At 43.6% G+C, this 15,232-nt stretch overlaps 1 protein-coding gene across 2 annotated transcripts in view; it reads left to right on the plus strand.

Moving 5' to 3' along the window:
- Nucleotides 1-15,232, plus strand: part of LOC128635618 (uncharacterized) — a 186,182-nt gene that overhangs the window by 150,920 nt on the left and 20,030 nt on the right. The window lies entirely within an intron of this gene.

Here is a 15,232-nt window from a genome sequence, read left to right on the forward strand (position 1 = left end):
GGTAGCTGTATGTGCAACTGAGAGCTCAAAATTGTTTTTAATCACCATTTTTTTCATTTTTTTTAATCTGCATCAATAAGAGTACAGTTTACAAATATTTGCACAAAACACATCGTCTTTCGGAGAGAAGCTATATTAATAGAAATAGAAAAAAACGTACATGGACAGTCTAAACCTTAGTCATCTTAAAGTCTTATTTTAGATTAAGCTGCAAATAGCCTCGTGCGCCCTTTCTATATCATGCAGCAGGAACGGTAAAAAAGTTATTTTAAAGTAAATATTGTTTCTGGACACTTTTGAAATGCCTGCCAAGCTTCGCCCACTGATGACATCTTGATCTGAGCTGCAAATGGTGTCCAATAACAAAAAGCTCACTAGTTGAATTCAACAGATTGTCAATGCTATTCAGCAGAGTGCCTAGATGAAGCCCAGATTGTGATGTCATCAGTGGGCGGAGCTATGCAGCTATTTCAAAGTGACCAGAAGCAATTGCTTAGTAAACAAATGCATAATTAAAATACAATGCATTAGCGCTTGTGCTTAATTTCAAATTATCAGTTATTTGTAGAGCATCAACAGATTCTGCAGCGCAAAAAACATGGGTCTAATATGCAAGGTGAAAGTTATGAGTAGGGTTGCCACCTTTTTCCCCAAAAGATTCCTGAATACTTTTTAAATGGGGATGGAGAGGGTGTGTCTCAGGGCTTGGCGTGGGGGCGTGGCTTTTCACAGCCTAAAATTCAATATGAAATCACAATTTTTATTTATAATATATTATATATATAAATATATATATAAATATATATATATATATATATATATATATATATATATATATATATATATATATATATATATAGCAGAAGACAAGAAGCACTCCAGAAGACTTTCAAATAGTGTCACCTTTAATAGTGAACGTTTTCGGGCAATAAACTGCCCGTCCTCAAACTTCTGGAGTGCTTCTTGTCTTCTGCTATAATTTGTTTGTTAGCACCCGAAGCTGCTGCTTGATTAGAATCTGGAGTGCACTTTGCTTGTCTATATATATATATATATATATATATATATATATATATATATATATATATATATATATATATATATATATATAAAAGCCCTAGGTGTGATAGAGGCGCCTGTCACCTTAGTACAGCCGCAGTGTGTGTCACTGTGTGGGGTATTGTGCGGCCAGGAGCGTGAGGGTTAATGTCAGTGTGGGACATGCTACTGGCGGAGAGTTACAAATCAGAGGTTGAGAGACAGACTGAGACACAGCCAGGGAGAGACCAGGCTGCTGTGGTTGTTAGTGAGTGAGACGAACACAGCAGGTTGTCTGCTTACAATTAAGAACAAACTGATAAATGCCACCATGACTGTATTCTGGTGAGTCCGGGTACAGAAGCTTTTAATAGTGACAAGTGGCATAATAAGACTAGTAGCATATCGATGTTACCTGCGGGAACTGATTGACTGGAACTAGTTTATTACTCTGTAATAGTGACAGCCAAGAGGTTTTTCCTGTGTTACCGGTGGTGTGTAGAGCTGAAGGAGACTGTCTGCTCCCTGCTCTGCACTTCCAGGAATTCATGTTGGTGGCAACCCTGAGATACACGGGTCATTCTGACTAGAGACCACAGAGAGGGAGTCCGGTCAGCAGCAGCATCCTGGGAGTCCAGCACTGAGGCAGCACACGCTCTGCTATCCGATCCGCATGCATTGCTGGCTTACCACAGCCTGCAGATCGGAGACCTGAGAAAAAGGCAGCAGAAGTAGTGTGTGGCATGCTGCGTGTAGCCAGCAGGCTGTAGGACCCAGGAGGACGCAGCTTAAACCCAGCCCAATGCCTGCTGTTGCGCCAATAACATGTGCCTGCTGCCCTAGAGCTTGCCGCCCCGCCCCAGCCTGTTTCACAGTGACTCACAAATCACCTCTTCCTCCCCTGGGCTGTATTTTACTGGCTGAGAAGGTAAAATACAGGCCCGGTGGCAGACCAAGGCACCGCATGTAGATGGAGTCTGTGATAGTCAGAGGATGATCCGGGACACGGAACATTCCTCCTGATTCTGGGGCTGTCCCAGTGATACCGGGGCAGGTGGCAACCTTTAGTTATGAGAGACAAAGGGATAGAGGGCCCTGCCAAGAGTTTCACTGTTGTAAATCAGCTCTCATGAAGGTGATCTACAAAGCAGCTGGGCTTGTAGGCTTACATGCAAGGGGATAGCTAGAGGAGGAGAGGAACTAAGATAAGCAATGTTAGTGTATATTATATGCATCCCTAAACAGTAGAGTCTTTAAAGAGCTCTTGAAAGTTTGAAAACTAGGGGTGAGTTGTGCAGAGCCAGGCAGAGAATTCCACAAAATAGTGCTAGTCTGGAGAAGTCTTGTAGACGGAAATGTGAGGAGGTAATAAGAGTTGAGGAGAGTAGGAGGTCATGAGCTGAGCGAAGGGGGCGAGAGGGAGAGTATCTGGAGACAAGGTCTGAGATATAAGGGGGAGCATTGCAGTTGAGGGTCTTGCATGTCAGAGTCAGAATTTAGTGTTTTATTCTGGAGGCTATAGGAAGCCAGTGTAGGGATTGGCAGAGTGGTGCAGCAGATGAGGAGCGATGTGTAAGGAAGATGAGCCTGGCAGAGGCAATTATTATAGATTAAGGAGCTAGGCAGCAGCTAGGGAGACCAGAGAGGATGGAGTTGCAGAAGTCAAGGCAGGAAATAAGAGAGTGGATTAAACTCTTACCTGTATCTTGTGTGAGGAAGTGGGGAATTTTGGAGATGGTTTTTGAGGTGGAAGCGGCAGGAATTGGCCAAATTTCAAATGAGAAGTAGATTTCCTTCTTAATATAAGGAGGTTCCATGGCTTCATTCCTTACTGTTGGGAAATTCTGAACCTGGCCACCAGGAGGAGGCAAAGACACCCCAGCCAAAGGCTCAAATACCTCTCCCACTTCCCCCACCCCCAATCATTCTTTGCCTTTCGTCACAGGAGGATAGTAGAGAAGTGTCAGAATATTTTGGAGTTGTTCCTCAGGAGGAGTATATGCCCTTCGATATGGGACTGGAGTTTTAAGTAGTCTTGTCAGCCTCTCAGTGTGAGCATTGACGAAAGTTAGTCTTGAGATGCATGGAGAGTCTTCCTGCGAGCCCATCCAGACTGCCTGCTAACAGTGTCTTAAAGGGCCACTGTAAGTAAATATTTTCTATGCCTGTTACTAACTAACTACCCCAAATACGCTTTTTATCAATAGCATTTCATTAACATATCTCTACCGTATGTCAGAAATCTTGTCTGCAAATTTAATTGTTTTCCAAACCCACTCCGTGGGTATCCTTTGCTCTGTACCAATCCGTTTACAATACCTAGGTTTCAAAATGGCGCTTTAAACACAAAGTTATTGGTTTAAGTATTTTGAACATGCAGTGCTGAAAATAGTGGGCAGGATAACGTGACATCATCAGCGAATAAAAGATATAACTTTTAGAACGTTATGAAACTTCGTTTTGGAGAAAATATAGGTCAGTAGGTTTTAATTAATGTTTATTAACTTTAATATGTTAGTTGTTTAGCTTAAAAATTATAACAGAAAGTAATCCTTTAAGCAACCAGTGTTGACGAGTTTCACTGTCTACTTTTTCTTCACTCAAGTCCATGTCAGGAGCAATGCTACAAGACTGTCACACTTGAGAGGCTGTTTTTCTGTTCCACAGCATGGATTCTGGTAAGATCGTTTTAATTTTTACATATTCTCTCTGTGCAAAGAAAATCACAAAGACAAGGGCGCCTCCTCGTGTGATATAGTTTGGACAAATGTAAAAATAGGTGAATACAGATTTTATACTCACAAGTAAAGCAGCACTCTGTTGTGCTTATAGAGGCAGACTGGGAGTTCACAGTGTCCCAGTTCACTGACCAAGGCAGTGCAACAAATCACTCCAGGGTAGATTTCAATCAAGCTCAGGCTCTCAGCAAAGAGTTAAAATACCATAGTTTAATGGTGCAGTAAAATACAATATAAAATGTCACAAATGTGACCGTAACAATGGATAAACAAGCAACTAGTTTCTCAGATCTCTGTCTGTTTCCTCAGGCTTCTGAGAAACTAGTTGCTGGGACTCGTTGCTGAACTCCCAGTCTGCTTCTATAAGCACAACAGAGTGCTGCTTTACTTGTGAGTATAAAATCTGTATTCACCTATTTTTACATTTGTCCAAACTATATCACACGAGGAGGCCCCCTTGTCTTTGTGATTTTCTTTGCACAGAGAGAGTATTTACCCAGACTGGTTTTGTGACAAGGAGCTGACTTCTGGATCTAAGGGAGAATCTTATATATGTGCTACCCAGGAGGACTAATAAACCTCTGAATTGCCCTCCTAATTTTGGGACTGTCTGAGCATCAATATCATATGCAGATAAGAACTTATTAGAGACTTAATATTATTTATTTATTATATATTGTTTTAAGCTGCATTTTCTGTTTATATTGATCTCATCACATCACATTTGATGAGAGTCCATGTCTCATTTTTTCTGTAATTGTCATTATTATTTTGTCTTTATACATTATTATCTGATCATTTTATATTATTTTTAAGTTTTTATTGTTTTTACTATACTTCATTATTATCCTACAGATTGTTTTATATATTTCTTCTAGCGCCCCCTAGAGTTACGCTTGCATAGTGTAACAGGTATTTCTAATTTTTACATATGTTGAAAACGCTAGAAGACAGGGTCACAGTGTGGCTCCTTTTATCTTAATAGAATCTTGGATTAATGCCTCCTGAGGGAGGTTATTGAATAGTGGGGATTAATCAAATGTGATACGTTGATTTATGCTGCTTTGTGTGGAGATTTATTGGGTTCATAGACTGTTGTTATGCTGTAACGGAACACACAGATTTTTACTTTCACTTTGAACGCTGCGCAGTTTGTAGCTTGGCGCGCTTTTTCTCATAGCAGGGGCGGTCCTGTCTTGCGCACCACGTGACCGGGTGTGGTCACACGTTCATTTTCCCTTTCCTGACCAAGCTAGCTGTCGGAGAAGACATTTGTTTCTCTGTTGCCTGGGTCTAGGAGGTGGTGAGTGCCCCAGTCACTGGGAGTGTAAAGGTGCCGTTTTCTGAGAAATACAAGATAATTTATTCTGTGTCCTACTGTTATAAGCACAAGCTATGGAGGATTCTGATATGCTCAAGGGTACTCCCTCTATCCCTAATAGTAATGCCTGTCTATATTGTGAGGAGGCCTTGGTATGCCCGCCCTCTCAACTATGTTCCGTATGCATCAACTATGTTCCATATGCATCAACAAGGTTATTATGTCTAAGAAGGTTAACCCCTTTAGTACTACTGAGCCGTCCACCTCTGAGGACTCGCCGTCCTGTGAGGTGCATACCCATCAGTCATCTCCTTGATCACATGCAGCTTCCCATAGCACGCCTGATCCTCCGTCTGGAGGGAGCCTTTTACCATCAGACTTTACCACGCAGTTAAAGACGGCGGTGTCTGAGGCTCTTAGTGCTTTACCTCGCCCTGCAAAGTGCAAGCAAAAGGTTAAAAATAGCTCTCCGGTCCAGGGGTCATCCAGTGATTTATTAGATTTGTCTGTTTTTGAAGTATCCAAGAATGGGTCACACTCGGAGTCTTCAGAGGGTGAACTTTCTGGATCGGAGCCTGCTACCTCTAGGCCTCCGGCTGCGGAGGAGCCAGCCTTTAGATTTAAAATTGAACACTTACGTTTTCTTCTAAAGGAGGTTCTGTCGACATTAGAGGTTCCAGAGGCCAAGTTGCCTGATGATCCTTTGATCCCTAAATTAGACAGTGTACGAAGACAGGGTAGCACCGCTAATTTTACCTGTACCTGTAAAAATGGCGAACATTATTAAGAACGAGTGGGATAGAATTGGATCTTCCTTTTCCCCTTCATCTGCCTTAAAAAAATTATTACCGGTCCCAGAATCTCAGCTGGAGTTGTGGGGTTCCGTCCCTAATGAGGATGGCGCTATCTCCTTGCTAGCCAAACGTACTACTATCCCACTTGAGGATAGCCCATAATTCAGAGAGCTGATGGATAAGAACATGGAAACTTTTCTCCGAGAAATGTTTCAGCATACGGGATACCTGTTTCAACCGGCAGTGGCTGTTGCCTCGGGTGCTGGAGCTGCGGCCTTCTGGTGCGACTCCTTAGCGGATTTGAACAAGGTGGAGGGTCCGCTCGACGTTATCTAAGAAAGAATTAAAGCCTTGAGAATTGCTAATTCTTTTATCTGTGATGCAAACATGCAGATTATTCGCCTGAATGCTTAGATTTCTGGTTTCTCAGTACAGACCCGTCTAGTTTACTTTCCCTTCCCTTTAAGGGAAATATTTGATTTGGTCCAGGCCTGGACTCCAATATCTCCACAGTTACACGGGGCAAGGGTGCCTTCCGACCGCAGGATAAAAAGAACAAATCTGAAGGTCAAGGATATAATTTTTGTTCCTTTCGTTCTGAAAAGTCCCAACGTTAGCAGTCCTTCTCTAAGTTTGCGCAAACCAAGATAACTTGGAAGCCAGCCCAAACCTGGAATAAATCCAAGCAGAACATGAAGACCGCCGAGACCAAGTCAGCATGAAGGGGCGGCCCCCGATCCATCGCTGTTTTCAGAAGGTTGGAGGGATACAAGATAGGTTTCAAATCTCATCCACCCAAGGGCAGATTTCTCCTCTCAAGCCTGTCTTCTAGACCAGAAAAGAGGGAAGCCTTTCTGGGGTGTGTGCGGGATCTGGCCTCCTTAGGGGTCATTGTCTCGGTTCCTATAACAGAGGGAACTTTCAGCCCGATTTTGGATCTAAAGTGCTTAAACAAGTTTCTAAATGTCCCCTCGTTCAAGATGGAGACAATAAGCTTCATCCTTCCTCTAGTTCAATGAGGACAGTTCATGACCACTATAGATCTGAAGGATGCTTACTTTTATGTGCCAATCCACAAGGATCACTACTAGTTCCTAAGTTTTGCGTTCCTGGATCAACACTTCTAGTTCATTGCTTTTCCATTTTGGTCTAGCTAGTGCTCCCAGATAATTCACAAAGGTTCTAGGGGCTCTCCTGGCTGTCGCCAGAACCCAGGGTTTAGCAGTAGCTCCCTACTTGGACTACATTCTGGTTCAAACACCATCCTTTCGTCTAGCGGAAGACCATTCGGTATCTCTTCTCTCTCTTCTTCGTTATGGATGGAAGATGAACTTAGAAAAGAGTTCTCTTATTCCAAGCACCAGGGTAGAATTCCTGGGTACTATAATAGACTCAATATCCATGAGGATATTTCTAACAGACCAGAGATGTTGCAAGCTAGCTTCGGCATGTCTTGCTCTCCGGACCTCCTTAAGGCCATCTGTGGCTCAGTGTATGGAGGTATTTGGTCTCACGGTGTCCAGCATGGACATAATTCCCTTTGCCAGGTTCCATCTCAGACCTTTACATCTGTGCATGCTGAGGCAGTGGAACGGTGATCATTCAGATCTGTCTCAACTGATTTCCCTGGACAGCCGGTCGAGAGAATCGCTCTCTTGGTGGCTCTGTCCAGATCATCTGTCCCGAGGGACATCCTTTCTAAGACCATCCTGGGAGAGTGTGACTACGGACACAAGTCTATCGGGGTGGGGAGCTGTTTGAGGTGCCAAGAAGGCACAGGGCCTGTGGTCTCCGGAGGAACGCTCCCTCCCGATCAACATTCTGGAACTTCAAGAAATCTACAATGCTCTGAAGGCTTGGCCTCTTCTGGGTTCGTCCCTGTTTATCAGATTCCAGTCAGACAATATAACCTCGGTGGCTTACATCAACCATCAGGTGAACGAGAAGCTCCCTAACAATGAGGGAAGTATCTTGGATTCTGGAGTGGGCGGAGGCCCACAACTGTTCGCTGTCAGCAATCCACATTCTGAGTGTGGACAACTGGGAAGCGGATTTTCTCAGCAGACAATCCTTTCATCCGGGGGAATGGTCTCTCCATCCTGAAGTGTTTGCGGAGATATGCAGCAGGTGGGGGACGCGGGAGATAGATCTCAGGCAGAGCTAATAGATGCATTAGCAGTGCCTTAGAAGTTCAGTCTAATCTACATTTTTCCGCCAATACCACTCCTTCCTCGGGTAGTGGCCCTTATCAAGCAGGATCAGTAATACTGATTGCTCCATCATGGCCGCGAAGGATGTGGTTCGTGGATCTAGTGAGGATGTCATCTTCTTCTCCATGGAGGTTACCTTGTCGCAGGGATCTGCTGGAACAAGGCCCTTTGTTCAATAAAATCTAGATTCTCTGAGGCTTGGAGATTCCAGATGTTCAGTCTTTCGTTAAGGCTCTGATTAGGATCAGACCTGTGTTCAGATCTTCGGCACCTCCTTGGAGTCTGAATCTGGTTCTTAAGGTTTTGCAACAAGCTCTGTTTGAGGCTATGCATGAAATTTACATTGTTGTTATCCTGGAAGGTTCTTTTTTACTGGCTATTGCTTTTGCGCGCAGAGTATCTGAGATTGCCGCCTTGCAATGTGAGCCTCCTTATCTGGTGTTTCATTCTGATAAGGCTGTACTATGTACTAAGTTTGGGTTTCTTCCTAAGGTCGTGTCAGACCGCACCATCAATCAAGAGATTGTGGTCCCTTCCTTGTGTCCTAATCCTTCTTCTTTGAAGGAACGTTTGCTTCATAATTTGGCCTTAAAGTTCTATTTTCAGGCTACTAAGGATTTTAGACTAACTCGTTCCTTGTTTGTTGCCTATTCTGGGAAGTGTAAGGGACAGAAGGTCTCCGCGACTTCCTTGTCTTTTTGATTAAGGAGTGTTATCCGCTTAACTTATTAGACAGCGGGACATAAACCTCCTCAGAGAATTACGGCTCATTCTACTAGAGAAGTGGCTTCCTCTAGGGCCTTTAAGAATGAGGCCTCTATCAGATCAGATTTGTAAGGCGGCTACCTGGTCCTCCTTACATACCTTTTTCTAAATTTTACAAGTCTGATGTTTTTACTTCAGCTGAAGCAGTTTTCGGGAGAAAGGTTTTGCAGGCTGTGGTGCCCTCAGATTAGGGTCTTCCTCTCTTTTTGTCCCTCCTGTTATCATTCAGTGTCCTCTAGAGCTTGGGTATAAGTTGCCCAACAGTAAAGAATGAAGCCATGGACTCTCCTTATATTAAGAAGGAAAACATAAATTATGCTTACCATATAATTTAATTTCCTTCTGTATAAGGAGAGTCCAAGGCTCCCGCCCGTGTTCTCCGATGGGCAGCCCCCTAAATTATATTTTTCTTCTGGCACCTTTTATACCCTGATATTTCTCCTACTGTTCCTTGTTCCCTCGACAGAATGACTGGGGGATGGGTGAAGTGGGAGAGATATTTGAGCCTTTGGCTGGGTTGTCTTTGCCTTCTCCTGGTGGTCAGGTTCAGTATTTCCCAACAGTAAGGAATGAAGCCGTGGACTCTCCTTATACAGAAGGAAATTAAATTATCTGGTAAGCATAATTTATGTTTGTTTTTCATGGCAAATTTCAGTTACCTTTTCCCCCTCTTCCCTGTATCATGTGACAGCCATCAGCCAATCACAGACACACATCAATTTATACTGTGAACTCTTGCACATGCTCAGTTTGAGCTGGTGCCTCAAAAAAGTGTGCAGATACAAATACTGTGCACCGTTTGATAATGGAAGTGAATATAAAATGAAAATTGCTGCTCTATCTTTATCAGGAGAGTTTAATATTAACTGTAGTCCCTTTTTAAATATAAACGTTTAGCGCCCAATAGAATAAAGTTCAGAGATGGCAGCGCAAATGCGTTTAAATAACAAATGAAACCGTTCTGTACATAATACAGTTAAAGACTAAAATAATATTTGTTAGAACTTATGTTTGCACTAATGTCCGGTGCTATATGTTCTACTTCCGCACAGGGGTTAAACATATCGCTAAAGTGACTCTCAGAACACATTGTAACTCCCAAGCAGAATACAGCCAGTGATTAGCAGCTACGTGCGTATGCGGCTCCTTATTGGCTCAAGGTCTGCTCAGGAGCTGCTATGTGTTGTGTAAATAAAGTAAAACTGGGGAGCTGTGTTTGCAGGGTTAAACACATAGCTTAGCAAAGGGCATTTGTGCAATAATAAAATGCTCTAATTACAGTATTATATTTGTACATTGTACCCCTTAAAGGGATAGGAAAGTCCATATTAAACTTGCATGATTCAGATAGAGCATGTCATTTTAAGACACTTTTAAATTCACTTCTATTTTCAAATGTGCTTTGTTCTCTTAGTATCCCTTTTTAAAAAATGAATACGCACATATCATGCACTAGTGGGAGCTGCTGCTGATTGGTGCCTGCACACATTTGTCTCTTCTGATTGGCTAAATAGATATTTTCAGCTTCCTGTCAGTAGTGCAATGCTATCCCTTCAGCAATGGATAACAAGAGAATGAAGCAAATTTGATAATAGAAGTAAATTGGAAAGTTGTTTAAAATTGTATGTTCTATCTGAATCATAAAAACAAAATTTATGCTTACCTGATAAATGTATTTTTTTCTTGACACGATGAGTCTACGGATCATAGCGCTGCGGAATCTGTTGGCGCTCTACAAATAACCGATAATAATAATAATCATCATCATCAATTACTGTTGGGAATATCATTCCTGGCCAGCAGGAGGAGGCAAAGAGCACCACAGCAAAGCTGTTAAGTATCACTTCCCTTCCCACAACCCCCAGTCATACGACCGAAGGAAAAGGAGAGAAAGGAAATAACACAAGGTGCAAAGGTGCCTGAGGTTTATAAAACAAAAAGACTGTCTGAATAAACAGAAATAAATTTATCTGGTAAGCATAAATTTTGTTTTCTTTGTAATGACACGATGAATCCACGGATCATCATCAATTACTGTTGGGAATTAATACCCAAGCTAAAGGACACAGATAAGGGAGGGACAAGACAGAGAACCTAAACAGAAGGCACCACTGCTTGAAAAAAACCTTTCTCCCAAAGGAGGCCTCAGCCGAGGCAAAAGTATCAAATAATACAATTTTGAAAAAGTATGTAGAGAGGACCAAGTTACATTCTTGCAAAACTTTTCCACAGAAGCTTAATTTTTTAAGGCCCAGGAAGAAGAAACAGCCCCCGTGGAACGAGCCGTGATTCTTTCAGGAGGCTGATGTCCAGCAGTTTCATAGGCTAAGTGAATTATACTCTTCGGCCAGAAAGAAAGAGAAGAAGCCGTAGCTGTCCGACCCTTGCGTTTCCCAGAGAAAACGACAAACAAAGCAGAAGACTGTCGAAAATCCTTAGTCGCCTGAAATAGAATTTAAACACACGCACCACATCTAGGTTGTGCAGCAAACGCTCCTTATGAGAAGGAGGATTAGGACACAAAGAAGGAACAACTATTTCCTGATTAATATTCCTACCCCAAAACACTTTAGGAAGGAAAACTAACTTAGGACATAGAGCCACCTTATCAGGAAGAAGGATAAAACAAGTAGATCACACTGCAACCCCGAGAGTTCAGAGGCTCTCCGAGCAGAAGAAATGGCAACAAGAAACAAAAACCTTCCAAGATAACATCTCAATATCTAAGGAATGCATAGGCTCAAACGGAGCCTGCAGAAGGACTTTAAGAATAAGGAAGAGACTCCAGGGATGAGCATCAGGATTAAACACAGGCCTGATTCTGACTAAGGCCTAAAAAAAGATTGCACATCAGGTCCATCCGCCAGACGCTTATGCAACAAAATAGACATGGCTGATATTTGACCCTTCAAAGTACTCTCTGACAAACCCTTCTCCAGACCTTCGTGGAGAAAGGACAAAATCCTAGGATCCTGACTCTACTCCATAAGAAACATTTGGACTCGACCAGTACAGATATTTATGCCATATTTTATAGTAAATCTTGCTAGTCACAGGCTTACGAGCCTGGATCAAAGTCTCAACGACCGACTCCAAGAACCCACACTTTAGATAAAATTAAGCGTATAATCTCCAAGCCGTCAGCTTTAGAGAAGTGAGATTTAGACGAAGGAAGGGACCCTTAAATAGACGGTCCTTCCTCAGAGGGAAATTACACGGCACTGCCAGCGCATCTGTCAGGACAGCCTGTGGATCCATTGACCTCGAACCGAACCTCTGGAGCTTGGCATTCTGCCGAGATGCCATGAGATCTAGCTCTGGCCGCCCCCATTTGAGGATCAAACTGGAACACACCTCCGGATGGAGTTCCTACTCCCCGGGATGAAAAGTCTGCTCAGAAAATCTGCTTCCCAATTGTCCACTCCTGGAATGTGGATCGCAGATGGACAGCAGTTGTGGGTCTCCACCCACTGCATATTTTTGGTCACCTCTGACATCATTGCCAAGGAACCCCGAGTTCCTCCCTGGTGGTTGATGTAAGCCACCGATATTAAGTTGTCCAACTGGAACCTAATAAATCGGGCTAAAGCTAACTGAGACCAGGCCAGTAGAACATTGAAGATCGCTCTCAGCTCTAAGACGTTCATGGGGAGGACTGACTCCTCCCAAGTCCATAGACCCTGAGCCTTTAACGAGCCCCAGACTGCTCCCATCAGGCTGGCATCCGTGGTCACAATCATCCAGGTAGGTCTGCGGAAGAGATTCTCTTGTTGCTTGATCCAGATCTATCCGTGGAGACAGATCCACATAGTCCCCGTTCCATTACCTGAGCATGCATAACTGCAGAGGTCTGAGATGAAATCGAGCGAACGGAATGATGTCCATGGCAGCTAACATCAGACCAAATACCTCCATACATTGAGCCACTGACGTCCGAGGAAAGGACTGAAGGGCAAGACGAGTCGAAAATCCTTGTTTTTCTGACCTCTGTCAGAAACATCTTCATTAATAGGGAATCTATATGATCCCCAAGAACACTACTCTTGTAGCTGGAACCAAGGAACTTTTTCCCAGATCGAGGAAAGACAACAAGATCTCAGTATGAGAGTTTGCTTGTTAAAAGACTGCGCCTGAACTAGAATGTCGTCCAAATATGGCGCCACTGCAATGCCCCGTGACCGGATTACCGCCACCAGAGCCCCCGGGACCTTTGAGAAAATTCTGGGAGCTGTGACAAGGCCGAATGGAAGGGCCACAAACTGAAAGTGCTTGTCTAGAAAAGCGAATCTCAGAAACTTGTGATGATCCCTGTGGATGGGAACATAAAGGTACGCATCCTTTAGGTCTATGGTTGTCATGAACTGACCCTCTTGACCCAAGGGAAGAATGGAACGTATAGTTTCCATCTTGAAGGACGGTACTCTGAAAAACTTGTTTAGACATCTTAGGTCTAAAATTGGTCTGAAAGCTCCCTCTTTCTTGGCAACCACGAACATATTGGAGTAGAATCCCAGACCCTGTTCCAATATGGGGACTGTAACACTCACTCCCAGGGCGGAACACTCACTCCTGAGGGAGGAAATTACCTTTTCCTCCTGAATTATCAGAAATAATTTCGGCCAAGCCCGGCCCAAATAAGGTCTTACCCTTGTAGGGAATCGCCAAAAGTCTGGACTTAGATGAAACATCCGCAGACCAGGATTTCACCATAAGGCTCTGCAAACCAGTACAGCAAAGCCAGAAATCATTGCTTCCGACTTAATGAGTTGAAAGGAAGCATCCGAGATAAAGGAATTGGCCAAATTAAGAGCCTTAATCCTATCCTGGATTTCCTCAAGAGGAGAATCAGTCTGAATAGAATCAGGCAATGAACCAGACCAGTAGGCTGCCGCGCTGGTGACGGTAGCAATACACACCGCAGACTGCCATTGCAGTCCTTAAAGGAACAGCTATCCTCTATGGCAGGGGTGGGCAAGAGGTAGATCGCGGTCTACCAGTGGACCACGAGTGAATTTTGAGGTGACCCTCTAGAAGATTTCAAAAGTCTGCATAATAAGAGAAACCTTTCTCACACATCTAGATTCTGAATGAAGAGCCTTACCACCGTAGATGTATGAGAAATGTTTCTCTTATGCAGACTTTTGAAATCGGCTATGAGTCTATGTGTACTTCAGCATGCGCGACGCGACTGTAGCTGAACTCGCTGCCCCAGCTTTGGTTACTGCCTGTCCCAAACTCTCCTACTTTTTGTCTCAAGAGCGGTCAGCCCATAGTACCGACTCTTCATGCGCCAGGCTGAGATGTTGCTCGGTATCCCTGGGTTTGGCAGTTCCAGGTCCTGCTCTGTCTGATATTCTGCTGCTACTTTCTAGTTCTCTCCTCCATTACTTGTCACCAGGCTCTGCTGGGTGAATGGTCTGTTGTTTTTTTTCCCCACAGGGTCTGTTACTCCCCCTCAGGGTCTGTTACTCCCCCTCAGGGTCTGTTACTCCCCCTCATATTCTTTTACTTACTCTGTACCAGGCTTTGATGCTGCTCTCTGATACTTTCTCTAACACACTAATATTAGCTGTACTTTGTGTTAGTTTCTGCAGCTTTCTGTCCCCAGAATTTGTTGTCACCAAATTGTGCAGGTCAGTGCTGTTGCTGATATACCAGTCTCTGGTTACTGTGTAAGGCAGCAGAGAGCCTGCAGGTCCTGCCACTGTCACAACTATTTGCAGTAGTCTTCAGCTAGTAACAGTTGGGTGGAGAGCAGCCAACAGGACCTGCCCCCTAATCAACCTGACATAGCATCCAGCCAATACAATTACTTTGTAGAATGAGTCTGTCTATGATTGGCTGAGATTAGTTCATTGTCATTGTTGTACCTGAGCTGTGGGTTTCCCATGTGTTCCAGGCTTGACTAGTCTGCTAGCCCTCGAGCTGTCTTGATTGTGAGACTACTTATTCATACACAGGGGCGGTACACAGATAAGGTTGCTTTATGGTCTCACCGTGACGTAAAGAGAGCTCTCGCAGTAAGTAAAGAGTGTGGCTGTATTAATTATTAAAGAGAATGCGGCTGATTTTTAAAGCTGTATTATTTGTGGCAAAAATACCATTTTCAGCCAGCAGGTCCTATTTGTGGCAAAAATACAATTTCAGCCAGCGACTGGTGTTTTTTTTAGTTAGGTGACCACGTCACTTGGAATAAAATTAAAGGTAGCCCTTACCTTACAAAAGTCTGCCCACCCCTGATCTATGGGAATAGTGGTTCTCTTAACCAAAGTGGAAATTGCTCCTTCCACCTTAGGGACCGACTGCCAAGACTACTTAATAGAGTCAGCTATTGGGAACATTTTCTTAAAAATTGGGGATGGAGAA

This window comes from Bombina bombina, chromosome 7 (genome assembly GCF_027579735.1).
Source record: "Bombina bombina isolate aBomBom1 chromosome 7, aBomBom1.pri, whole genome shotgun sequence".
NCBI classification, from domain to species: Eukaryota; Metazoa; Chordata; class Amphibia; order Anura; family Bombinatoridae; genus Bombina; species Bombina bombina.